The sequence below is a fragment of the Tenrec ecaudatus genome, chromosome 1 (assembly GCF_050624435.1).
Source record: "Tenrec ecaudatus isolate mTenEca1 chromosome 1, mTenEca1.hap1, whole genome shotgun sequence".
Taxonomy (NCBI): domain Eukaryota; kingdom Metazoa; phylum Chordata; class Mammalia; order Afrosoricida; family Tenrecidae; genus Tenrec; species Tenrec ecaudatus.
In genome coordinates, this window is record NC_134530.1 from 226,227,786 (window position 1) to 226,255,752 (window position 27,967).

Genomic DNA, 27,967 nt, shown 5'->3' on the forward strand with positions numbered 1-27,967 from the left:
AAAGTTCCCCTATCTCTGAGGCCCCGCACGGGCCTGTCCTGACTTTCCAAGTGTGGCGGTGACACTATGCTCAGGAAGGCTCAGCTGTCTTTCACTTTTCACCCACATCGTCATCTTTCCCTCACGCCATTGAGAAAGATTAACCTCTTAGGCGTGTCTGCCCAATCCTGGGTCTTGTCCTTCCCGCACCCTCCCTGCCACCCTCACCCCCTCCCATCAACCCGATTCAGTATGATGCCGAGCACAGAAAAACCCGGACGGGGTGACCAGGAAGCAGAAGTGGACTCAGCTCCAAAGCATGGGAGGATGTTTACTTAGCAAGCACGCCTGGGCCTACAAGGAGGAAGCACGTTTACAGGGTGCTGTGCGCAGTGTTTGATTTCAGGGGGTAGAGATAATGTCTGCGTGAGGGAGGCCCAAGCAGACCTGCGAGTCAGCCCCAGCTGCGGAGCTCGCTGGCTCTTTTCCGCATCTGCACAGCTACAGGCATCAGGAATGAAACACGCTCTCCAGATGCCGCAAGCCCTCGGTGGCCACCCCCGATCTGGGCCAAAACTTTTGAAATGCCAAAGACAAAAAAAAAAATTTTTTTTTCTTTAAAGGGAATGAACTGAACTTTCCTTTACCCAACCCTTGTCCAGCGCCTGGAATGTAAGCACTCTGTCACTGCCAGGAACTCTGGCATGGCGGTCATCGCCTAGGCAGGCCAGCTGAGCGCAGGCCTCTCTGTCCTGGAAGCTCCTCGTCACGGCCAGCTCTATGGTGACCGGACCTTGAATAGGGACAGAACCCGCTTCTCTCCAGATGGGGGTGGTAGAGCGGGGACTAATCCTAAAACTCTATACGGGTATCTACCAGCTGGGATTGGGAGTTCCAGTCAAAATGAGGTAGCAAGTCGGTATTGGGCAGCACTGGCAGGTCCAGGCCCACAGTCAGATGACATTTCTGTTTATCGATGTAGAAGGAGGCAGGCAACAGGCTCTGAGTGACTCCGTGAGGACATCATCTACAAAGTGTCTAAGAACTCCTAACCATGGACGACATAACCAAAAAGCCAAACACACTGCCATCAAATCAATGTGGACTCCCAGAGACCTTATAGGACACGCTAGGACGGCCCCCGGAGTTTCTGAGACGGCACCTCTTTATGGGAGAAGAAAACCCTAGTGGTTTTGAACTGCTGACCTTGCGGTTCCATGCCCAATGCGTAACCACCGCTCCACCAAGGGTCCTACAGTAGGAGTGAATCAGTCTAAGAAGAAATACAACAGAGGAGTTCCTTTGAGGGGAGGCCCTCGAGACACCCACCGACTTACGTCAACCACCCCTTCAGGAAAGAAGTCACCAGAAGGGTAGCTCCCGGTTGGGAAAGCCGAGGGTCCACGAAAACGGGGAAGCGCCCGAGGAGATGATCGAGCATCCCAAGGACCAAGCATACCGAGGACCACCATGATGGCGCAGGGCCAGGGAGTGTTTCATTCCACCGTACAGAAGGTCGCCGAGAGCTGGAGGCCGCTCGACAGCATCTGTTCCCAGCAGTGAGTGTGCTGAGCCAAAGCACAGCACGGAGAAGGCCGGCGCGCACACTGCCTCCCCCGAAGGCAAACACACGTTCTAGCCGAGGCTCCAGCAACCATTCCCATACTTGCCGAGACTGGAGTTTCAAAAACCCTCTCTTTGAAAGCTGGAATGTGTTTTTCCATTGAAATCATATTTAGCACCCTGGTCAGATTCCCCGGCTAGCCCACAAAAGCCTGCGTTATCCACTTCAGGAAGTCACAGACTCAAATGCCTGTAAGGGGCAAGGCAGGTAATAAAGGGATGACGTGGCTGGGGTGGGAACGCGCCAGGTGGAAGGTGCAGGCCACTGCTGATGGAGGCCGCCGCTCCCCAGCTCTGTAAGCTTGGGGCCGTTCGGGAAGGGAGACCCAGAGAGCCCAGTGTACGGAGTCCCGGAGGAGAAGGTGGAAGTCTAGAGGTATTATGTTAGCCCTGAATTTCAAACATCGTCAACCTTGTTAAAAAGCATACCATACCTGCCGGGCTTCCACAGTGCTTTCTGTTATGAAGTGTACAAATTACAACACACTGGCTACGAGAAGTAGGAGCCGACACTGCCAAAGTCTGGCATTAAATGAACGAAACCGAGAGTCCAACTGGAAAACAAGGACCTGTGGCTCAGCTGCTGCTCGCCGAGGAAAAGACTAGCAGGTAGGTAGCCCGAGGAGCGAGACACCTTCAGGTCTATGGCTGTCACCAGCCCTGAGAAGACAAGACGTCAGAATGACTCCTGAACACACAGGTCGGGGAGAATCCTTCCACGGCACACCGTCACAAGGCGATGCTCTGCATGTCGTCAAAGGTCTGTTGGGTGGGTGGAAGGACTGCGGTGGAGAGTCATCACGCAGCTGCCATCCAAGGCATGCCAAGGCTGTCACCCCTAGGTGCTGCCGAGTCGATTTCGACTCGCAGTGACCCTATAGAACAGCACAAGTACCCTCATGGGATTTTCTTGGATGTGATCTTCACGGGAGCAGATCTCGCCTGGTCTTTCTTCTGTGGAGCCTCTGAGTAGATTCAAACTGCCAACCTTCGGGTTATTAGCCAGCATTCAACTCTTTGCCATCAAGGCTCCTCATCCAAGGCAAAGGTCCCCCCATAAACGCCAGACCAAATCGCTGTCTAGCCTCAGTTTGTTTCAGTAATGCCTCCAACGGCTGGACAGGGGCTGAGCTGAAAGCTCTCTCCAGGTATCACCTGGCCTCCAGGTCTTGGATCTGCCCCATGGCAATACGTCTGCTTGTGTCTCTCCCATTCACCCTGGCCCCAAGATTTCGGATACATCCACAGCTTTCAGGCTAAGCAAGAAGGCAAATAAAAAGTGAGACGAGAAATGGAGAGGGCAGAAGCAGGAGAGAAATATCAGGGGGCACACCAAACATTAACATGCCAAAGGAGGGGAGGAAAGTTCTGTATGTTCTATGGTTAAGACAGGAGGCGCATGTAGCGGCATCAACAGCTGAGTAAAGGAGGGCATGGGAAAGAAAGGGCACAGCCCACACCAAAAGAAAATTACCCAAAGAGCCGCAGGACCAGACAGTTCCCAAGGCCAGCCACCAGGCTGTGCCAACGATCCAGGACTAATTGGTTCTACTCCTGGACTGGGAGGAGGCAACTGTCCACCGCTCCCACTCTTCTAAGTACAGGGCCTTCTGTGCGACGGCGGAGGCCGCTCTCTTCTCATGGACCTATCAATCTCTCCTCGGGAAATCCTGCTTTCCGGGCCTGACCAGAAATAACCAGCGACCCCCAGGTTAGGTAGACTTCTTCTTAGGTATCCTCCAAACCAAGGTTTGCTTTGCTTTAGCTTTCGTGTTTGGAAAAAAGGCCTGCAGCTGATTTGTGTGTGTGGCAGGAGGCAGTGGTCGAGGTGTGTTTCTTTCCTTATGGATACACAACGGACCCAGCGTTGTTGACTGGGTTCCGTGTTCCATTCTGTTGGTCAGAAATAAAAGATGTAGGCAAGCCGACCGCCTGTTTGGAGTACGGATCACTAATGTACCAAGGGGCTCTTTATTATTATTTTCCAGATGCTTTTAACACAAGGATCTAAAACTTAAAATCTTAAAGAAACTATAAATAGAAGCACTGATTAGGTGGTCCACAACATAGGAAAGAGTACAAGGACAAAGGGAGTCCAATGGGGCGGGGGAGTCTGAGGAAAGACTGTCCATCTAGAATTCTGAAAAAGAACAGGATGAGAAGGAAAAGGCATAGGAAAACCATCACGAACAAATGAATTGACAAACATACATGCCCCCCCCTAAAAAAATTCTGAAAGTCTCTCTCTCTCTGTCTCTATTTTGGAATCAAAAAGTAATTTATTAAGAGAAAATTTCCTATTGCTTATGAACTACCTTGCATCCAAATCCTGACGGTTAACCACTTCTCTGTTACCTTGGGAAAGTTATTTAGCCTTCTGGAGGCTTAGTTACCTGGCCTGCAGTATATAGGGAATCATTCTGTTCGAGCTGTGTGAAGCACATGAGCTAACACCCATGTACGTCACTGAGTACACAGCCTGGCGGTGGGCCGCTACTGTGACCATCGTTCTTAGTGTTTCCGTGGATGCAGGCAGGACTGCCAGAACAATCTTGCTCATCTACAGACACTCATTGAGTATATTCCACTAAGCAAAGATAAACGCATGTGTGTAACCACAGAGTGGTTACAGACCCAGGCTCAAATAAAGGCAGATTTTAATTCTGGTGCAGCTTCTTTACTAGCTATATAAACTTGAACGACTTACTTAACCTTCCCGAGTTCCTAGTTTCAGCCTCATCCTTACTTCATAAGGCTTTTGTGATGACAGTATAAAATCTCAGAAAGCATGTATCAAAACGCCCAACACCAAGTGCTCCATCAAGGCCAGTTGTCCCTACGACAGCGACATTAATGGTGATACTGATTTTGCACTTGGTACCAAGCAGGACTAGAAGAAAAGGCCCACTAACAACGGGAGAGACCTGGCACCCTCAAGAAACCCACTGCCATGCAATAGATTCCAGCTCGTCACAGCCCGATACAGGGTGTCCCAGGTGATCAATCGTTACAGGAGCAGACATCCTCATCTTTCTCCCTGTGAATGGCTGGTGGTTTCGAACCACTGACCTTGTGACTAGCAGTCCAATTCCGACCTGTACCTGAAGCGTCACTCATAGCACTTGACATTTGTATGTCTTTCATTCAAATCTTGCCAGATCTGACCATACCTAGGTTCACCTTGAGAAGACTAAGTAGAAAGGTTAAGCATGTTCAGGGTGCCAATGTATGGCCGAGGACAGAGAAGGAGCTGGTTCAAGGAAGTAAAAGCCAAATTACTGGAGCAGTGTAACACCTGGAAAGGAAGGGATGAGTATCTAATCTTGGAGACCTGCAAGATGAAGAAACAGCACCGAGTATAAAAACAAATACATATAATCCCCAAACTTCGGAAAGTGTGCAAAGTTGGAGGCGGGAGGCTTCAAAATTATAGTGGAAGATCCGAAGTCTACAGCATCGATGGGGAAAGGCTCCTGAAGGGGCAGCAGCGTGAATGGCTTAGATCCACAGTAATCACCACGGTGTGGTCAGCCGTCAGCCATCAAAGACCACATCTTGTCAAGTCTTCTGGAGAAATGCCCCCAGAGCCCCTAAGCTGCATTTCCTATTGTACCCACATACCAAGCAACCACGGTACTTCCGCCCAGTTCTCTGAACCAAAGGGGAACAAGGCCCAGCGGTGGCGCTCCAAGGACACAGTGCAGTGCCAGATGCCAAGTGAAAATCCGAGAGGCCTGAGCTGGGGACAGCCTGTGCTGGAGGGTAGGTCCTGGCAGAGGTGAGATGCAGACGCAGGCACAGAATGCCGCCACCGCCGGGGAGCTGGAGCCAGGCAGCAGACAATAAGTGGCCTGGCAGACAGTGGCCCAGAGAACACGGGACTCCCCTGGCTTCAGGGTGACCGAAGATGAGCAGCGTCATGTCCTGGATACACATCGCCAACGGACGTGAGCACCGACGGAGACTCCTGCATGGAATATGCCCAAGGGCACTAGGAGGAGGGGGCATTTGTTTTGGGGGCAAGGTCAGGACAAGGAAGGCAGATCCTGTGACCAATTTGTCCTGTTTTTAAGCCCAGGCTTTCTCCTGGGCAGACTAAAATCAGGAAATCTCTCAGGCCCAAAACCTTGGCTCCCAAATGTCCAGACTGAGCTGGCTGCCACCCCCCGCCCACCTCTCAGGGAAGTGAGTGAGTCCAAAAGGAGACCGTCCTAGGCCGCGGATCATTACATCTACGCTCTCCACAGCAGACGGTTCCCAGCTCAGCCTGGCAATAGGACCCGTACCTGTTAATCTGACGCTGGCTTGAGGCTGGGTGAGCATGGCCATTCTATGGAGTCCCTGGCCCAAACCCCTGGACCAGAGGCTTCTAGTGCTGCCCAATCAAGCAGGGGACGAAGTCTTCTTGGGACTCAGCGAGTAACCCAATGCACGTCTTGGCTGGTTGCTCTTGAAATCCTGGCCTTGTCCACGGAGGGAAACGATTCCAGAGATGGAGTGTGGCTGAGCCATGAGAGCCAGACTCCAGAAAGCATGGTGCAACCTGCTGACGGAGGTGGCTCCGGCAGGGCGGTTGTGGGGCAGGGGTGAGGGAGACCTCTGCCAGTTGACCTCCTGGCACGGGCTTGTGCCTTCAGAAGGCAGCCAGACTCCTGGTGTGCCTCCTCTAGATCCAGAAGAGCAGCTCTGAGCAGGCGGAGAGATCGCGAGGGTACATGGACCCTAGCAACTGATGACTCATGGGGGCCACTGACCTCTGCGTTCCACCGTGTGACTCAAAATGGGGTGTCTCTCCGCTTAGCTGAGTCAGATCTAGACCACAAGCATCACAAGTAGGGCAGGGGGTTCTGTAAACTGCTCTGACTTTAGCTTTAAATTCTCGGCTGCTTTCTCCCCAACCCTGACTGGGGCATGCCTGCACCCGCAGCCCAGGGGAGAGGAAGACAGACACGGGCCATCAAGTGCTGCTGGGGTGCAAGTTCAGACTCCCAGAAAAGTGTCAGCTTTATCATGAGCCGGGCTGGGGTCAGCCTAAAACAGCCCCACCCAACGTAGAGCCTTTCAACCCCATCCAAAGGACTTGGGCTGGGCTGGCCAGAGGCAGCTTTTAGAATCCCAGAGTTGGGAGGCAGCCTCAAGGTGGAATGGCCCCATCCTTCACAAGAAGAGTCAGACTCCCCCACCCCACCCCTCATTGACGCTGTCCTTGCCTCTCCCACCTCACTCGACCACCCCCCTTGTTTACAGCATCCTTCTGTTTCTTCTTCTGGAGGCCCACACTCTTGTTGTAGAGATAGGTGAATAAACCCTGGTCAAATTTTTTCCATAAGCAAAGTATCCCACGAGGAACGGTTACATAGACCTGTGTCCAGTCATCTGCTGCCTTCTCCTGACTGGGGCTCAAACGCTGTGCCCGCTCAGTGTCCAAGCTCCCTTTCCCACTGCTCACTGGGTGGATCCTTCCCCCTTCCCGCCTTTGGACCGTCGACTCCTGACTCACGGCCACCTCATCTGTGGTCAGAGTGGGGCTGAGCTCCCCGGGGTTTTCAGTGGCTGCTTTGCGTGTAAGTGGGCTCACCAGGGCTTTCCTCCAAAGAGTGAGTGGGCTTGAACCTCCAGCCTGTCAGCGAGCATCTGCGTGTGTTAACTGTTTGCTCCATGCAGAACCTGCCCATATGCCGTCCGCCGTGTCTCACAGGACAGGCCGGTTTGGCATTCCAATGAAGAGAAGATGTTTTTCAGGGTCAGGGCCCCGGTAAGCTTTATAATCTGCTCTCACTCTGACCAGGGTTAAACTCAGAAATCCACGGCTGTGAGCAGCTCTGACTCACAGCAACCCTCGCGGACAGTTCCCAAGTCTGTGATCTCTGAGAAAACAAACCACTGCATCTTCCCCCGCAGTGTCTGCTGGGTCTGAACTGCCGCCCTTTCAGTTAGCAGCCGAGTGCAGAACCACTACACACACCAACGAGCGCCGACTAGATACTGAATCCATACTTGACGAGTGGCTGGCCAGCCAGCATTAGGCCTCTGCGTCCAATCTGACTACCCTCAAGTCTCCAACAAGCACCCCGATGGCAATGGGGCTCACTGGATCTCAGGGCCGCCCCTGCCCATACTGGTCCTTTGAGTCTGGGCTCCTCTTGTCTGCCTTTGATCTGGACTGGTCAGACTCGAATTTACTCTTCTCACGCCAGCTTCTGTAGCGGGTTCCCAAGCAGACATCAAACCCTCGCTATCACAAGCACCAGCAACTGCCTCGCTCTCTGGATGGCGATGCCACAAGGGCAGCTCACTGTAGGCCCCAAATAGTACAACCCCAGTTCTGGATCTCGGGAAGCTTTGTTGTAGAGTTTTCTTGACCCCATGTCCCAACGTGAGACCCAGCATGGATGGAGGAGTGGGGGGGGGTGGGCGGAGCACACACAACAGTCTGCGGCCCACATCACAGTCACCTCTCCCAGAGGATCAAAGGCAACAGACTCCCATTGTCCCCACAGACCACATACAATGGGGTTCAGCTCAGCAGCTCTCCCTGCAGCCGCAGCAGAAGAGAAGGGCCAAGGAGAGCCATGCACTGTCCTCAGTAGGTTGGGGGACAGGTGGAGGCTTACCCACCTCCAAGTGTCTCAGGACTAAGATCAGATTCTTACTGTTGCTATGAACATAGGACCACCTCACAAAAAGGGGGGCCAAGCCTGGCTCTAGGGGAGTTCACGGGTACTGACATACTCTAGGCAGTGCCACCTGACCAGGGCACTTCCGAGACAGGAACAACTGTGACTACATAGGAGATGGCCTGACGTTCTCTGGAGGCTGTCCTGGGCACCTGCTCTAGAATAAACCAGCTCTTACCAAGTATATCCCGGTTCTTCTAAGCCCTGCCACTACCTAAGACAACACCAAGCACACAGTGTTTGTTAACGATGCTACCTGGGGAGGGAGACTCAGCATTAAGTATAAGATGTGGATCCCAATCAAAGGAGCCCTAAGGTAGCTGCCAGAGCTAGCATGATTTGGGAATAGTTCTAAAATAGCCGAGTCACAGGGAAGCTTCTCCAGGACATGGGGTGAGTCTCATACCTCTTCAGGCTGTCACCTATGGCACATCCGTTCCCAGGAAATGTCTGCTGTGTCACGGGGCACTCAAAGGAAGGAGTGGACACACCTACTTTTAAATAGCCTAGAAGGTGGGCCTTACCCCTCATTTTTGGAACCACAAAGGGCCCAGGCCCTACTGACTGGCATCTTTCTACTTCCGGATCACATGGAATTTTCGTATAAACCCCTTGTGCAGAAAAGAGAGAAGCAGTTCCTGCAAGCTATTCCAATCATCTTACCTCCTTCCCACCCCCATGTCACCTCTTGCCTCCCCAAGTCCTCTTCCTCGCTTATACACAAATAGCAATTCAAAAGGAAGAGAGAAAAGGCAGGAACTCAGGTCAACTTTGCTCCTGGGCCAACACGAGGGCGGCAAATTTCACCCTGGAATGCATCCCTCCCTCTGCCCGGGGATTTGTAACCTGCTCAGGCCCAGGCAGAGGTGTTTCCCTCTAAATCCCTATGGCCCCATAGTCCTCACCCCCAGTTTTGAGGGAGGCTGGGATGGCTTGGAGACCTCAGTGAGGGCGTGGCTTCTTCCCGTGGGCCCCAGAAGGCACAAATGGTCTGTGCTCATTGGCCAACCTAAAGGCTAGTGGCTCTGCTTCCGTCAGGGCTGCAGCCCAAGAACTCCACGGAGCAGTTCCACTCGGTGACTCATGGGGCAGCCGTGAGTTGGAAATGACCGGAAGGCAAAGGCTTGGTTGGCGTGGTTTGGTTTTGGCTCACCTTCTTTCCGATGCTGCCCGAAGCTAGGACCCTAGTCCCACCTGATCGATCTGCTCCCTCATTGCCCTGTGAGAAAGAGCTTCAAACGAGACCAACCCCCCAAACGAGCACACCCGTTGCCTATCTGCCCAGTAACACCATCACCCTTACGTCGGCATTAACCTCAATATCCATTCAACACTTTGCACGTTCCAGGCCCTGGGCTAGGCACTTAGAGAGCATCATAGCTCGTTATGCCGCCACTAGAATGGTATGAAGTGGGGACTATTACTAACTCCATTTCCACCTTCTGGGAGCCCGGGCACCGGTGCAGAGATGCTCAGCTAGTGACTGTGCTCAAAGGCAGCCTCAGGCTGAGAAGCCCGGGCCCTTAACCACAGCCCTTTCCCAAGGATCTCCTATCCTTTGCTGGGGGATGACTGCTCTTTTGATACTCGATAACCCGTTATAAGGTTGGTGCAAACAAACCACGAGTCCTTTATAAAAAATGTCTTAAAAAGTCAAATGAAGATATATTTTTCCTTGGGGGTGGGGAGCAATTATCTTTTAAATACACTTTTACAACTGTCTCATTTTGAGGTGGTGTAATATATGTACAACTCCTTATTGATTAGTAGGAGGTGGTTCTGTAGTAGAATGCCTACCTTCAAGTGGTCTAAGGATGAGGGGTTGAGCTGCTAATGGGAAGGTCAGCAGGTCGAAGCCACCAGGTCTTCCATGGGAGAACAATGAGGTCGTCTGCTCCCATAAAGACTGAGAGCCTTGGGTCTCAGAGGGACAGCTCTCCCCTATCCCAAGGGGTTGCTCTGAGTCAGAATTGACTTGGTGGTGAAGAGTACGATGCAGACACACAACTAAATCCACCCAATGCATCTCAGCTGCCATGGGTCTGTAAGGAGAGGCCTGCAGGTTGCTGTGATGCTCAATAGGTCCATGGAGCTTCCAGGCTAAGAAGGACTAGGAAGAAAGGCCTGGTAACCTACTTCCAAGAACCAGCTGTTGAAAATCCTCTGACTCAAAATGCTCTGATCCACAACCATCTCCATACGACACCTTGGGGTCTGGGCACTGTGGGAGGCAGAGCAGTACGGGGGCTGGGTATGGGGGCTTGGGAGCCACAGTTGCTGGTTGTGGGACCCCAGACAAGTCAACTAGTCTCATTGGGTCTCAGTTTCTTCATCCACAACACTGTGCTAACACCAAGCGGTAGGCATGGCTACTTGTGAAGATGAAAGGAGATAATGTATGCAGGATCCCTAAGCACCCTGCCCACACATGGTACATGCACTTGATACATGGTACAGGCACTAGATACATGGCTGCCACTGCCACGATCAGACCCCACTCCCCAGGCAAGGAGCCCGGGTGGGTAGTGCTTGGCTACTAAGCGAAAGGTCAATGCTTTGGCACCAATGAAATATGCAACTTCCCTTTAGTTCTCTAATGCCTCCCCCCCCCATCATGACCCCAATTCTACCTTACAAATCCGGCTAGACCAGAGCATGTACACGGGTACAGATAAGAGCTGGAAACACAGGGAATTCTGGACAGACAACCCCCTCAGGACCAATAATGAGAGTAGAGATATCAGGAGGGGAAGGGGAAGGTGGGGGGAGAAAAGGGGAACTGATCACAATGATCTACATATAACCCCCTCCCTGGGGAACAAACAACAGAAAAGTGGATGAAGGGAGACATCAGTCAGTGTAAGACATGGAAAAATAATCATTTATAAATTATCAAGGGTTCACGAGAGAGGGAGGGGAAAAACTGAGGAGCTGATACCAAGGGCTCAAGTAGAAAGAAAATGTTTTGAAAATGATGATGGCAACATATGTACAGATGTGCCGACACAACGGATGGATATATGGATTGTGATAAGAGTTCTATGAGCCCTCCAATAAAATGATTTTGGAAAAAAAAATTTTTTTAAAGGCCAGTGGTTTGAACCACCAGGGACTCTGCGAAGAGAGGAAGGACCCTCCGGCCCAGAAGTCCCAAGGGGCAGCTCTACTCTGTCCCAGAGGGTGGGTTGCCTGGAGTCAGAATCGGCTCGACAGCCCCCAATACCTGGTCCCCCAGGGGGGGCCTGTGGCGTCTCCCTAACTCCAGACCGTGTTTCAGAAACTGCGTGCTCAGTGAAGGCCACTTCCTTCTCCCAGCCACCTGGCCTCACTCACTACCATGGCGAGTCACGGGGCACAGGCCGGGTGGGCCGGCTGGACAGCTTCACCAGGACCAGGACATGGCTTCTCCGGCCCAGGAGGCTGGAGCCAAGGCTGTGGCTCCTCACTGGGCGGGTGCTGGGGCCGTGGGGAGACAGGGGCTGCAGCCGCCACCCACAAGCAAAATGGCCACCTGCTGTCAGGGTATCTTGGCCTCAGCACAGCCTGGACTTCCGGGGCGGCTGTCCACGTTCTCTCCACATTCAGCCTCCCACCCCCTCCCCCGGGCTCCGGGGCTGTCTGCGTGGCTCAGGAACATGCTTGTCCTTGGAGGGTGAGGGGAGCACATAAAAGCACCCGGTCTACTTCCAGCAGCCTCGATGTTTCTCACTCTCAGGTTGAAAAATACACACATACACACACACACACACACACTCACAATGGAAGGAAGGTGAGGGGGAAATTACGCGGCAATGGAGCCAAGGCTCGCCTGGCAGCGAGGGCTGCAGTAACCTGGCAACCTAAGAGGTGTGTCGGGCTGCGGAGGATGCAAATAGACAGGGCCAGTGGTGGGAACAGTGGGGGCTGGCCTGGGGGGAAGGGGCTGGCCATGGCATGCTGGCCTGGCTCCTCATGGTGCTGGGAAGGGAGGGGCAGAGAGCCGCGAGGACACATCTGCCCACACAGCTCGTGACTCCCAGCTGCGTGTCCCCCGCAGCTTCCTCACTGATGGCCTGCTCGCTGCAGGCTCGCTCTCCTCTCATCCCTTCTAGATCCATCCATATCTCCTCGGAAACACTGCTCCCCAACCCAGTGTCTGACTGGCACGCTCCCAGCGTTCAAGCCCGCTGACATCCAGAGGCTGCCGGCCAGATTCATTTCATGGCCCTTCCGTTTGCTTCCCTCTGACATGCTTCTTTCGGCCTCCCTGCTCACCTGCTCTAAATCCTGAGGCCACGGGCCCTTTTAGCATTGAATGCCCAGACCAGGCACTGGGCTAGGCAGTACCAACACACCAAACTCACTGCCACGGTGTCCACGCCAACTCATCGCGACCGACCCTACAGGGCAGGGCAGGGTGGGGCACAACTGCCCCGCGAGTCTCCAAGACAAACTCTTTAGGGGAGTTGAAAACCCCGTGTTTCTCCTGCAGAGTGGCTGGCTGATTTGGGTCCGGTGCATAACCACGACGCCACCAGGGTTCCTTTGGGCTAGGCACGAAGGCTACTGCAATATGGAAGACACAGATCCGAGGCGCAACAAGCTCATGATTACAGGACAAGCCCACAAATGAGAAACGCAGGTGGTGAATAATGTATAGGCGTAGCAAGCGCATCACAGCGCTGTGCCATCAGCGGTACAAACAGCGAACACACCCGGCTGCTAACCAACAAAGCCGAGGCCACTGGGGAGGCTCCTTGGGAGAAGAGCCTAGCAATCTCTTCTACAAAGTCAACAGCCAAACCACAAACAACCCACTACCACAGAGTTGAGGCCAACTCACAGAGGCAACTCACAGGGTTTCCAATCCGTCCATCTGTACAGGAGAAGACACCTTCCTCCTACTCCCGCTGGGTGGCTGGTGGGTTTGAACCGCCAACCCTGGGGTGCCCACAGCTCTCCTCTGGCAGGCATGCAGTTTCCGTGAGTGGATTCCCACTCGAGAGCAGCTGATATTGACATGCCAGCACTAAGACCACTTTGCTCGTTCCTCAGTTGTCTAATGTGAAGTCATTGTTACTGACACCATTTTACAGATGAGGACAATGAGGCGGAGCAGAGGTGCAGTAAAGCTTACCTTACACGGAGGACAAAGTTCCTCGACAGCGGGTCACCCTGGGCGGGGTACTGGTGCAGGCTGAAGCTCACCACCGCAGGCAGAGGCAGCAGTCATGGCCGGGCGCGGCCACAACACTCTGCTTCCTCCCCAGACCGAGCATCCTGGAAGCGGGCACTTTCCAGACTGAAAATGGAGAGAAGTAACCACCACCCACGATGCTGTGCCGCCCACCCCCTATCGCTCTAGCAAGAAAGAAGCAAGCAGAAAGGGGCTGTGGGTACAAGCAATGGCCAACGGTCACAGCACGAGGTGATGGGAAACTCAAGTTCACAGGAAGTCTGCTCAAAACCTATAGTTCTCAGGTGCTTGGGGGGTGGGGTGGGCTTAACGCAAGATCTGCCCACCTGGGGCTCGGCAACTCCAGCATCTCTCCTCCCACACAAGCTGGGGAGGAGGGCTTCTTCCTTCCGTAGCCATCTGGCTGGGCTCTGCTGTGTGGCCCAGAGACTCCACACAGGCATGCCCGTGTCCAGCCTCCACTGCAGGAGCACAGGGACCAGTGCAAGATGGGGAGACTCTGTGTCACGGGGGAGGGGAGCCTCAGGCTGGCAGCCACCAGGCTATGTGGGGAAGGGAAGGAGGGCAGCAGTCTTGGAGGAGGTACCACCTCAGGGCTGGAGGCCCGCAAGGGACAAACTCACTGCCCCCGGTCATTGAACCATGGCAGCCGTTCCGACCCCTTTCTCTTCTTTCCATCTCATGGGAGGGTCCCAACCAACACAGAGATCATTAAGCTCTAGTCCCACCCAGGCTGAGGATCCACCGCTAATCAAGAGGAAGGGGGGACGTTCCCCCTCTTTGCCCAACCCGTGGGGGGCTCTTCTTGAAAACTGGCTGCAACATCAGTTCCCAAAAGTCAGAGATTTCTGGGTTTCCAGAACCCAGAATATTGCTGGAAATATAAAAGGCCCCCAGCAAACACTTTCTGTATGGATGGATTGTCACCCCCACTTTATAGAAGTGTTTCCCCCAATAATAAACAAAAACCCAAACTCACAGCCATTGAATTGATTCCAACTCATAACAACCCTTTAGGACAGGGTAGAACTGCTCAGTGGTTTTCTGAGACTATAACTCTTTGTGGGAGTAGAAAGCCTCCTCTTTCTCCCACGGAGCAGCTGGTGGCTTCAAGCTATGGATCTTGTGGTTAGAAGCCCAATGCATAACCACTCTGCCAGCAGGGCTCCTTTCCTAAGAATATAGCCAGAATATTCCTTAGAGGTGAGGATGGCAAGACTTCAGCTTTTCACTTGGGATAGAGCATCAGGCAAAACCAATCTCTAGTAAACAAACAAACAACCAAACAAAAACAAACCATCATGTTTGGTGAAGAAGAGAGCCAATGGAATTTCAGGAAGCCTGCAGTGAGGTGTGTTAGCAAAGGAGTCCCGGATATGGGCTCAAACCTATTACTAACAGGCGCGAAGATGGAGCAGGACCAGCCAATGTTTCCTCCTGCACTCTGTGGCCTGGGGCCAACTCACAGCCACAACCACGGACACTACAGTCAGTAGTGTATGTGGCAGAACCAAGATTCAAATCCGGGGCTACTCAGGCAGAAAGCACCTCACACTGTGCAAGCATTTAACATGGGCATTTACTGAGAACCTGGCAGGGGCAAGACACTTCACAGGACACAGGATTATTTCCACCGGCCACAAACCCTATGAAGTACTAGGCACTGAGGGACACAATAACATATCCTTTCTTTAAAAGAGACTTTAAAAACCAAGTACCGGTTTGGAAGCATTATCGAGCTGGCAATCTGCCCCCCCCCCCTAGATTATGAAGATGCAAAAGGTTCTTCAAAACCTTCATGGAAAATGGAACGAGAAGATAATGGAATGATCTCTTTGAAGCTCCCTCGTAGATGCTATCCCTTATATAATCTAATGCAAACATCATCATGTAAATGAAAATAGGTACATTTTAAAAACCCAACACTAGGCAGTGTGAGGGAGCCTGATGATTGAAATAGTTCACAGAAGCCCTGCACTGAGTAGGAACTCACCCAGGGCAGAACCACTGGAGACAAAGGGTCCCTGGAATCCAAGGGTTCATTGAGCATGCAGGGGCAGGAGCAGGCCAAGGGGCAGGAGGGATGAGAGGGCCGGCCTGGGAGCCGAGGAGACAACCGCTGAGCAGGCTGACTGGCTGGCCTTTGTTGCTGTTCCGATCTCTCCCTGCCGCTCTGTCTGGTGCAAACGGCTGATGCACTCCCAATCCACTGATAACAAGAGTGTTGGCAATCTGAGCTGGCCCAGAGGCACCTCGGAAGGAAGGCTAGGGAATCTCCTGCTTAACAGTCAGGGAGCCGGGGGGAGGGGGGGAAATGGGCTCCATTCCCACATTCTCAGTGTGTTTAACTTGTTTTCACATTCTGTATCTCCAGGTACTAGTTTGTTTGAAGATAACGTCCCGCCGCATAAAGAAAAAAAATTGTATTTTTTGAAAAACCTTTGCTCAAGTGAAACCTCATTTACCCTACCTAGAAGAAGCCCCGGTGGTGTCATGGTTATTTATTAGGCTGCTAAGCACAAGGTCAGCAGTTGGAAACCACCAGACGCACTATGGGAGAAAAGATGAGGCTTTCTACTCCTGTGCAGAGTTACAATTGGGGAAACCCACAGGACAATCCTACCCTGTCCTTCAGGGTTGCTACGAGTTGGCATTGACTCCACGACAGGGACGCCTACATATAGGAAAGTGGAGTCAGCAAGGTCCTGTAGTTAGCTTGTGGCAGAACTGGGGATGGACCCCAGGCTGAATGGGCTGGGTCTCAGAGTCATGAGAGGTAACAAGAGGGGTCCTGGGGATGTGCTCCATGGCCCCCACTTCGAGAGGGAAAGACACACAGCTTTTTCTGCATGAAGTCGGGAGTTGTATGTTGGGCTACCCCTCCCACCCACCCCCGCTGCAGACTTGGGGCAGCCAACTCTAACAGGGAGAAATGGGATCCAGGAGTCTGGCTGGTCAGTAGCTGACTCCTCTACTCCTCCCTGAAGAACACAGGCGTCCCACCTGCGCCTCTTCCTAGCTGTGTGATCTCAGCTGTGTGAATCTGTTCCCTGGCCTGTCGAACGTGACGATTATCTCAGGTGCCTAGAAGACCATAAAGCACAGTAAGAATTGCCTCCACCGCGTGCTGAGCGCTCACTGTCCACAAATGGTGACGTACTCAACGACCCATCACAGGGTTGGTAGTTCAACCTGCCCACAGGTGCCATGCATGGGCAGGCCTTCTGAAGAGGTCTGCGGGGCAGGTCTATTCTGCACGTCCCGGGAGGCCAGGAGTTGGCACCCACTTGACAACAACTGAGTGCGAGGGTGGGATTCTAAGTGTTTTCTATTTGTGAACTCACTGAAGCCTCCAAATAACTGGGACAACAGTTCTGTCAGACAGGTATGGAATTTGATTCAGGGTGCTGGAGAATCTTCCCTGAAACCTTGAACTAGACTGGAGAACGGGAGGCTCCACAGACATGGGTACAAGGCTGCAGAAATCCAAAGCCACCTTCAGGGGCCCGGCTTCCCTTTGAGCACCTCAGGGCTGGAGGCGGTAGGCTGAGGCTTCCCGGTGCTGCCAGGACACCGCCCGTGCGCAGGCTCTGCCTGGTTTCCTGCGCAGGTGGGGGAGTGGCGGCATCTGATGATCCTCTGCAGTGTTCGCTCTGCATGCTCTGGGCCTTCATCTGCATGCTGTGGGAATGCTCTAGGCATTTTCCCTGAGATAAATCGCTTTCCGTCATTCCAGATTTGGGGGAGTTAGCTGGAGATTACATTTAAAAGTTGTTTCTCAACATTTCCTAGAGATCTGAGGCCAAGATTGTGGGTGTGCTCAGGAATTTACCAAACTGCTCTCCCAGCGGGGATGAGTCTGAGTGCAGACAATGCCGGGAGGGCTCGGTAGCTCTGCGTCTGTGCAGGCAGCGCGGGAGACGGAGGTGATGGCAGATGGGAGGGACCTCGACGTCCTCTGCTTTCAGCCCACTATCTCCCAAGGCTCTGGAGAAAGAAATGTCTTTGCGGGTGAAGTAAGTCTAGGTACAGACCAGACTCGACTCTTCAAGGATCTTCATGTTTTAGTGTTGCTATCCTTAAATTTTTTTTTTCTCCTGAATTTTGGTTCTGGCAAAGAGTACTGAAAGTACCTTGCGCTGCCAAAAGAACAAACAAGTCTGTCTTGGAAGAAGCACAGCAAGAGTGCTCCTTAGAGGCAAAGATGGCAAGAGTTCATCTCACGTACTTTGGACAGGTTGCCAGGGGACGAGTCCCTGTAGAGGGCCCATCATGCTTGGTAAAGTAGACGGGCAGCGACAAAGAGGAAGGTCCTCACTGGGATGCCCGACACTGGCTGCAGCACAGACTCGAACTAAAGAACCATGGGGGGGAGGGGAATGGGGCAGGCAATCTTCCATTCTGTTGTACATACGGTTGCTATGAGTCGGTACCTAACAACAACAACAACAACAACATCCGGCATCTACTGCCTAAGTGGAACACAGATGGATTCTCAGAAACACCCGAACTCTTCCTTGAGCCAGGTGTGCCTGTCACACACCACCAAGTCTTTATACCACTAGTGTCCCTGCTAGAACATTCCACTCTACTTGCAGGGCAATAGGCAGTCCTGGGGACGCTTCGGTGTCCAAGAACTGTACCTATGGACTGATCTACTACTCAGCATCCACGGGCAACAATACATTTAGCTTCCTGATCACTCCAGCTTCCCGGTGCCATCTCTTGACCGTCTATTAAAAGGAGGCAATATTTAGAAGTGCCGACCCCGTTCCCATTCCCCAACCTATCAGCTGCCTTATCAGTCTGGCCTCCTGACTGACACCTGTAAATACACCCCCATTGCATCAAACCCCTTCTCTCGTTGCCTCCTTGATGAGGTTCCTTTCTCTCTGCTGATAGAGTGCAGATTTCAACCACATTTCAAGGTCGCACCTGAGCCCAAGACCTAGAGTGGTCTGTGCTGTACGAATCTCCTGTCTGAAGAGGCTCCACCTGCTGTTCACCTGGTGCCTGGCAGTTTCGCAGCTGATGGTTATGGTGTTCAGGTGTGTTTTTCCCCCGGCCTTCCTCAGAATTGCCTCTCAGAGCTCAGCAGTGCTATCAGGAAGGGGACTGCCTCCATCACCATTGGCCGATCCCAGTGCTCCTTCCTCAGACTTCTCCTTGACTGACTTGGATCTTACTGCTGCTGGTCATCTGCTTCTGAAAGCCTGGCTCCTGTGTGCAGACCCCACGGTACTATTCTGAGACCACCTGCCTCTCCCATCACCTGGGCCATCCCCAGGCTCCTGTCCAATCCCTGTGCCCTGTTCCTGAGAGCATCTTCACCTCGCTGGCTTCACCCCTGCCTCTGGAAGTGACCCCACACCTTTCACACCGGATCCATCAAGGAAGAGCTGTTAGGCAGCCCACTTGGTTCCCTCACTCTTCTGTCCAAGGTAACAGCTAACACGCACTCAACCATTACTTGCTGAGGGCATATTAAGGCCAGGATCCATTCCAAGCCCCAAGAAGCAGGCCAGGTAAGAAGTCCTTCAGCTCTGTGTCCTTTCCTGCGTGTTTATGCTTCAACAGAAATGAAACAGACTGACCTCATGGAACATGCATTCTGGGGTCAACATCACAAGCGATGTCCTCCAAATTCCCACCACCTGGACCCTTGTTCTCTGTACCCTCCCCCTGGCCTTCACCCACGCCTTTCTCCTCCCCCACAATCCCCGTCACCTCCTCCAACGCCGCGAGAGAAACACGAGGAAGGGAGAGAAACCTAGCGTGCCCGGCTTCATTGCTGGCTCTACCATTTGCTGAACCACCTCTCCCGGAAGCGGTAATTGCCTCCTCCGGGAAATAGAGAACTTGCCCAGCCACTGATGGAGGCGTCTGCTGGCTGCAGCACAGGGTGAGTCGCCAGCACATTCTGAGGCTTGGAGCAGTCCCTCTGGGCACCCTGAGCACCCCGAGGGGAGGGGAAAGGCCTTATTCTGTAGGGAAAGCCAGCCTGGTGACAGCTCGGTCCATGTGCTCTTTGGCCCTATCTCCAGCCTGCCTGAACTTGTACTGCTTGCCACCTGGTGATGCTGGATGACCTGACCTTGCGTCGAGCCAGCCATGCACTGGTGCTGGAATCTCTTCTGACCCGAGTGCCTGAAATTGGGGCAGCCTCGCCTGTTGACTTCGGGCCCTGCCCAACAGACACAACTGTCCTGGCTTGTGACTGCACAACTGGGATGGGTCAGCTAGCCCGATTCTTAAGAGTTCTCCCTGGGCCACAATGCTGTTCCTCACTGATGGGCCCACCCTGGCTCTGGTCTCTGCAGCATCCTATGAGATCACCCATTCTGCTAGTCCAGTTTCACCGTCTTCCTGGGACTGATTCTCTAGCGCCACAAACGTTCTCTCCCACGGATGTCTACTCTGCGGCAGATAAGAGATGGATGCCAGGAAGGAAACTGCCTCCCAGACCAACTCAGCCCATGGCCGGGCCAGTATCCCTAGTGAACGAATGAAGGCTTTACCCAGCTCCAAAACCCAAATCAAAGCTGCTGCTCTGGGGTTCTACCCTGGAGGGCAGGGTAGAACTGACCCACAGGGTTTCCAAGGCAGTCACTCCTTACAGACGTCCACAGTCTCCCCCTGCAGAGAGGCAGCTGGCAGTTCAAACCAGTGACCTTTCTGTTTGCAAGCAAGCACCTTAAACACTGAGCCACCAAGGGCTCCTTGTCCAACTGTCCAATTTTCCCACTCACTGAGTACTGATTGAGCACCCACTATGTGTCAGGCTCTATTCTGGGCACTGGAATAAGACAGCTGCAGGAAAGGGAACTTGCTGTGTCCTAACAGGGTTAAGAGCATGTGGCCAGAGGCTCCTCGGTGTATGACCTCACACAGTAAGAGAACTCCCAAGGCCTCCATTTCCTCATTTGGAAACAGGGTGGATAGTGCCCACTGAATAGGACTTAGATGACAAACTTACCTGAGGAATACGTCAGACAGCCCATGTAAAATGCTGGACACATAGTAAACCTTTAGATAGTGACTATTTTTGTTTTAATGTTAAGCCTTGAGGTGCTGGGACCTAAATATACCAAGACTCGTCCCCCCAAGAGCCCCTGGCCCACCTACACAGAACCAGTGTCCCGAAAGCACCTTTGTTGGTGAGTACTGATAGCACACCACGCTTAGTTTAACACAGAGAACAAAGACTAAAAGAGTCCTTAGCAAGAACAATACATAATCCGAATGTTCCCATCGGGCTTAGCCTTGCAGATCACACAGCTATTTGCAATCTACGTATGCAACAATACAGAGGATTCTACAAACCAGCAGCATCAGCCAGTAATGAAGGGAAGACAACAACAGGAAAATGGGCGACCACCTGAACAAGCATATCACAACGTGGCACATTCAGACCACAGAAGGACACCACTATGCACCCTCCAGAATGGACCTCGTGAAGAATAAAAACCAAACCAAACCTCCTGCCATCAAGTCATTTCGGACTCATCGTGACTGGTACAGGGTTTCTGAGGCTGCAAATTTTTACAGGAGCAAGACAGGTCCCCCACCCTCTTTTCTCCCAAAGGGTGTCTGGAGGGTGTGAGCTGCCCACTGTTCAGCAGCAGCCCCGAGTTTATCTGACAGCACCATCCCGGTTCCTTCGTGAAAAAGAAAGAGAACATCAAAGATTGGCAAGGTGTCCTACAGCCCAGACTTGCAGACTTCTCTTGTGGGAGTATAACTGGTCAACGATTATGGGGTTATGGCTCTAGCTACTGAAACTATGAACCAGCATACTCTCTTCATAGGTATTTACCTACTGGGAATCTGAATACACACATATACACTCTCTCTCTCTCTCTCTCTCTCTCTCTCTCTCTCTCTCTCTCTCTCAGGTCCCTGGGCCATGCTATAAATGGTCCGCACCTAACCAGTAACTTACAAGGAAGCCCTGGCTCTACAGTGGTTAGGCACTTGGGGACTAATGGAAGGAGGGTGAGCAGTTCTAGGCCACAAGCTGCCCCAAGGAAAAAAGATGCGGTAGTGCGCTTCCACAGAGATTTACAGTCTTGTAAGCTGGAGGGGCAGTTCTACCCTGGCCCACAGGGACCCTGAGAATTGGATCTTCTCCACAGCACTGGGCTTGGTTTTGATATTAATCTAGAACAAATTAGCAGTTCAAATGCACACAAAGAAAGGCCCAGCAATTTACTTCTGTAGAGAGATTCCAAAACTCAAAACCCAACCCACTGCCATCAAGTCGATGCGGAGGACTCCTGCTAACCCTGCAGGAGTGGGCAGAACCACTCCTGCAGGTTTCCAAAGCTGGCACTCGGTACGGGGGTAGACTGTCTCGTCTTTCTCCTTTGGAGTGGCTGGCGGGTCCGAAGGTTTCCCCTTGTAGCAAGCAGCCCAGCGCACATAGCCACTACACCAGTTGTGCTTCATCACATGGGGGGGGAGGGGGCACCATTAACTGAGGCATCAACTCGACAGCAACAACTTTGGTTTTAAAACACGAGTGTTTTAAAGTGGTAGTGAGGGGGGAGTGGCAGGCCTGATAGGGAATGGTCAAGGGTAAGGTTACGTAAAGAAGAGGTACAGCTGTAACCCAGGTGGGGATGGAGCATGGTAGTAGGGCAGGAGGAAAGTCAAGGGAGATGGAGGAAAGAGGTAGGAGTCAAACGGCATTTATAGAGGTCTAGACAAAGACATGTACATTCAAATATATATATGAAGATGGGGAAATAGATCTATGTGTCTATCTTTATAGGTTTAGTATTAAGGTGGCGGAAGGACCTTGGGCCTCTACTCAAACACTCCCTCAATGCATGAATACCTTCTTTTATTAAATTGGCACTCTACGATGCTCACCCTCCCAACACAACTGCTGAAGCCAAAGCGGGTGAACAAGTAAATGTGGTGAAGAAAGCTGATGGTGCCCAGCAATCAAAAGAGATCATGTCTGGGGTCTTAAAGGCTTGAAGATAAACAAGCGGCCATCTAGCTCAGAAGCAACAAAGCCCACATGGAAGAACACACCAGCCTGTGTGATCGAGTGGTCCTGAGGGATCAGGTATCAGGCATCAAAGAACAAAAATTCTTATCATTGGCTGCACACCTCCATGATACATACGATCGCCGAAGACAAACGGGTACATAAGCAAATGTGGCGAAGAAAGCTGATGGTGCTCGGCTATCAAAAGAGATAGTGCCTGGAGTCTTAAAGGCTTGAAGGTAAACAAGCGGCCATCTAGCTCAGAAGCAATAAAGCCAACATGGAAGAAGCACACCAGCCTGTGCGATCACGAGGTGCCAAAGGACCAGGTATAAGGCATCATGCAAAAAAAAAAAAAATATATATATATATATATAAACCATAGTGAATGAAGGGGGAAGTACAGAGTGGATACCAAAAGCCCATTTGTCGGCCACTGGAGATCCCCTCACAGAGGGGTTTAGGAGAGGAGATGGGTCAGTCAGGGTGCGATGTAGTACTAATGAAGAACACAGTTTTCCCCCAGATCCTGGATGCTTTCTCCCCCCAACTACCATGATCCGAATTCTACCTTGCAGGACTGGATAGGGCAGAGATTGTACACTGGTGCATATAGGAGCTGGAGGCACAGGGAATCCAGGGTGGATGATACCTTCAGGACCAGGGGGTGAGGGGTGATACTGGGAGAGTAGAGGGTGAGTGGGTTGGAAAGGGGGAATTGATTACAAGGATCCACATGTGACCTCCTCCCTAGGAGACGGATGGCAGAGAAGGGGGGGGAAGGGAGACTCCGGATAGGGCAAGATATGACAAAATAACAATCTATAAATTATCAAGGACTCACGAGGGGGCAGCGGGGAGGGAGGGGGAAAAAAAAGAGGACCTCATGCAGAGGGCTTAAGTGGAGAGAAAATGCCTTGAAAATGATTAGGGCAAAGAATGTACGGATGTGCTTTTATACAATTGATGTATGTATATGTATGGATTATGATAAGTTGTATGAGCCCCGAATAAAATGTTAAAAATATATATATATATATAAAATTAGAACTAAAAAAAACACACGAGTGAGCTTCAAAATGTTCATGGAAGATGGAATGGAAAGATAATGGCGTTTCCCATGAATTTTTGGAAGCCCCCTCCGTCCCCAGTCTACTCACGCATCAAGTGACCCGCACACCTATATAGTCAGCGACACTGTTTTCGGTAGGTCCAGTCTGTAAATGACTCACACATGCATCCACAGGATCATGAATAAACTGGGGCCAACGAATGAAAGAAAATATTGCACGCCACGAGAAAAGCAAAGCACAATGGCACACCACACGGTGGACCTCGCAAACAAAGGCTGCGTGGATGCAGCCAGGCACAAAAGAGAACAGGTGTAGGACCCCATCTACATAAAGCCGGCAACAGGCAAACTTGGCCCCGAGGGCAGGGGTCAACGGTGCTCGCCTTTGGATGGGCAGTTAGGGGCTGGAAAGCAACTCGAGGCCTCTTCTGGAGCGCCTGGGAGCGCTAGTGTTTTTGGTCTGTGTTTTCCCTCTGGATCTTGGCTACCTTACCTGTTGGTGCCAACTTTGTGCTGCGCATGCATGGTTTGTTCCGTTGTCTGTGTATCTGGTATACTTCAATGAAAAAGTGACCGGGGTGGGTGGGTATGCTAATGAAAAAGATAAGGAATTGGAGAGAAGGGGCATTTATCTGAATGGGCAGTTATCTCTGCCCACAACAGATCTTAGCACTTGCCATCTCTGCGCACAGCGTCGAAGACACACACACACACACACACACTCCTCCCTCATTCCTTCCCCTCTGCATTTTCATCTACAAGGGAGATGCTTTTCATAGTGCTTCAGAACCATATAAAATGAATGCACCTTTTCAAAACTCCAGGTTGGTTTGGCAAGCGCTGTGCTGGACGAGAACCGGTCGGGAGACATGGTCTGTTTCGAAGGGTGAAGTGGTTCCCTTGGGGAACCGGTGAGATTTTTAATGGACAGAATTGGCAGGGACCAGGGGGAACGGGAATAAAAGCCAAAGGACTGAGAGTCTAAGGTGAGGACTCCGTTCCAAGTCAGCAGTCATCCAGGGCTTCCATTTCTGCCTGGAGTGCTGAATTCATCGGGCCTGGGAGCCAGCGAGCCAAGCAGAGCCAGCAGCTCACAGAAGCAAGATGGCAGCTAGGCTGAGAAGTAGCTCAGGAACAACGGCAAAAGAATCCAGAATGCTGGCAGATCACTGGACGGTACCCAGAGGTGAGGGGAGACGTGTTGTGTGCTTCCTGACCCAGGGCAGGAAACAGCAGCTGGGTGTGGGCAGCCTGGGCACATAAGGAAGTGACCTCAGGGGGCCATGGAATAAGAGGATATAACCTTGGCTCTGCTCTGACCTGTGGCAGGGGTGAGCCAGGCCGCCTCACCACAAGGTTAATTCCTCTATTGGGTGTGACGTCTGTGCTGTTCAGTCCATCCAAATATTTACCACCACTGAACAGGACTTCTGGGGCTTTGGATTTCTACACCCCTTCACTGTTGATGCTACGGGCAATCAGGCTGGCTCTCACCAGAGGGACCCTATGAATGGGATAGCACAGTGCCTGGTTCCTGTACCACCCTCGCGACTGTGGTCGTGTCGGAGCCCACTGAGGCAGCCACTGTGTCTGTCCATCCTGCTGAGGGTCTTCTTCTTTGCTGCTTTACAGAGCATGACGGCGTCTCCAGGGACCGGTCCCGCCCGGTGACATGTCCGAAGCACTGGGGATACAACCTCAGCCTCGAGTCCGAGGCTTGGGAGCCTCCAGGACCAGCTGAAACACCAGTGACCCAGACCCTGGCTCCTTGGGTCCATAACCGTCACCTTGGTCTTGAACGAGAGAAGCAGTGTGCTGGGACTCCCACAACAGCAAGGGTCTGCTGCTTCCCCCTGGTCCCCCGAGATTCCCACCAGCACCCCACTGCCGCTGAGTCCACTCTGACTCCGAACGACCCTACAGGAGCGGAAACTGATGGGCATGTCTTTCTGGAGCAGCTGCTGTGCGCTAACACGGCTGACCTTCCGGCTAGCCGCCCAGTGCTGTACCCACCGTGCCACCACGGTTCTTTCTTCCAACACAGGGGAGACAGAGGGTGCTGGGAACAGTGGGTCCAGCACTCAGCAGCTGACAGGGGGCGTGCACCCAGTGGCTGTGCGGGAGAAAGGCCTGGCCATCTGCTCACAGAAAGGTCCGGCACTCACCCTCACTGCCACGGAGTGCATGCCGATCTACGGCCACCCGAGGGGGCAGGGGAGAACTGCGCCAGGCTGGTTAGCTTCTAAGACTGTCACTTTCTGCTGGAATAGCAAGCCCACCTGTCTCCCCACGGAGGAGCTGGTGGTTTAGAACTGCTGGCCTTGGGGCGAGCCACCCAGTGGGTCACCACGATGCCACGAGGGCTCTGCATGAAGTCAGCTGGAAAACAGCCAGGGACAGGATGGCTCTGCCACATGGACGGCTGGAAGTCAAACGCACCCTGTCGGCACCCAACCAAACAAGGAGGGGACTGGCTTTTTCCTTTTCTCTTTTTAAATTTAATCACTTTCTTGGGGGGTCTTACAGCTCTTTTAACAATCCATACATCCGTCATGTCAAGCGCATCTGTCCATAGGTTGCCATCATCCTTTCCAAAACATTCTCTTTCTACTTGAGCCCTTGGCATCAGCTCCTCATTGTTTTTCTCTGGAGGTGGCAAACTTAAAAACACCACTAACCCTAACGTTGTGTGTAAAGTGTTATTTACTCCAAGCAGAATGAGAGGTGCCCAGGTGGCACAGCAGTTAAGCACTCACAGCTGCACCCCCAGGCTGGCAGTTGGAACCTACCAGCTGCTCTGAGGGTCAAAGACAAGGTGCTCTACGTCCGCCAAGAGTTAGTCTGCTTCTGAAATGATTGGAACCTTGGGTGTCTGGCGACGGCACAGTCGTACTATGTACAGTGGGGTCACTAGCATCAGTTTTTAAGTAGAACTACTTTCCAGGTTGGCACGACAGGCTCATCCCAAAACACCAATGTCCCCTCCTCACCTGACACATGAACACTGAAGGAGCATACTGGAGGCCGGGCTCTGACACTGGACTGTGGGCAAGGCTGTCCAGTGCCCTCCAGGAGAGAACCCTTATCTTCCAGCAGGTCTACCCTGCCACGGTCCCTGCTCCCGCCCTCTAACCACACCATAACGCTCTGATCATACATTCCTTCACTCTCCGACATCACAAGCCAAGAGTCTGTGAAAGCTTCCCTATATTTAAGAAGCTCTAGTTGTACGAGACACGATCTCTCAGAAACCCACAGGGGCAGTTCCACCCTGTTCTAGGTGGTCGCCGTGAGTCAGCATTGACTTGGTGGCAGTGAGTGAGCTGAGTTCTAGAAGCCCCCACACGTGATTAACATCCCTTTATCATCCAGAACAGGGTTCCCCAAAGTGGGTGATAACTGGCCCCCTGGGGGGTGCTGGACTGATGTCGGGGGTGGGGGGAAGTGGGGCAGTGAAAGAAAAAGCAGATGTCCATCCTTTATCTTGTATTACAGGCTTCTCAGCTCCAGGGAGGTGCAGCATGATTTTGTTGCAAAGGGTGCAGCAGGCCAAATGAGCGTGTGCTATGTTGTAGAGGGTCCTCAAGCCCTCCCTTTGGAAGGCCTCTCAAGTCTTTGTTCTGGCCTTGAACTGGCTTTGCCAAGGGCAGGAGAAGGCTGTTGACAGAAGAGAGCTACGCTGGGCAGCTCAGGTGTCTGCTGACAGGTTGGGGACTTTTAGCTGGGAAACGTCATCACTCATCACGTGCTTGGGGCAAGGAGTGCACATTTCCAGTCTGGAAGGCAACCTGAGCAAGCAGAAGTCCGTTCTACAGGGCTGAACAAACACATTGCAGCAGGAGGGAAAGAAAACAGCTCCAGGCTAGAAGCTGAGCTTTCCCCACACGGTGTTTGCCTGAAATGGACTTCCTGTCACCTCCCATCCCACCCCCACCCGCCCCAGTTCACCTGAAAGGTATTGGAGCCTCCAATGCCAAGAGCACTGCTCATTTACACGTGGCAACCAGCACAGCCCTACGCCCCCACCCAGAAGGCCGGCGTGGACTACAGGTGAGTTTCCGTGTGGGCTTCTATGGGACACTTACCCTGTGCAGTCTAAACACCCTGGAAACCACTTCCTGAACGTAATCACTCTGCGACACTGGTATTTGGCTAACGGGCTTCAAGGTACGTGCTGAGAAAGGGGGGCTGGGAAAAAAAGGAGAAGAAGCAATAGCTAGACAGCCCTCCCCCCACCCCACCCCCACACACAATCATTTCCAGGAGAAATGACACCTCTAAACCATTTCTATAATGCTGTCCCTACAGACTGCAGTCAGGAGACCAGTGGATGATGCCGTTTGAGTGCAAGTCCTCCCCCAAAGGTTGACCATTTGAAGCTACCCAGTGGGCACGCAGAGGAAAGGCCTGGCGGTTGGCTTCCACGACGGCGGCCACCCAGG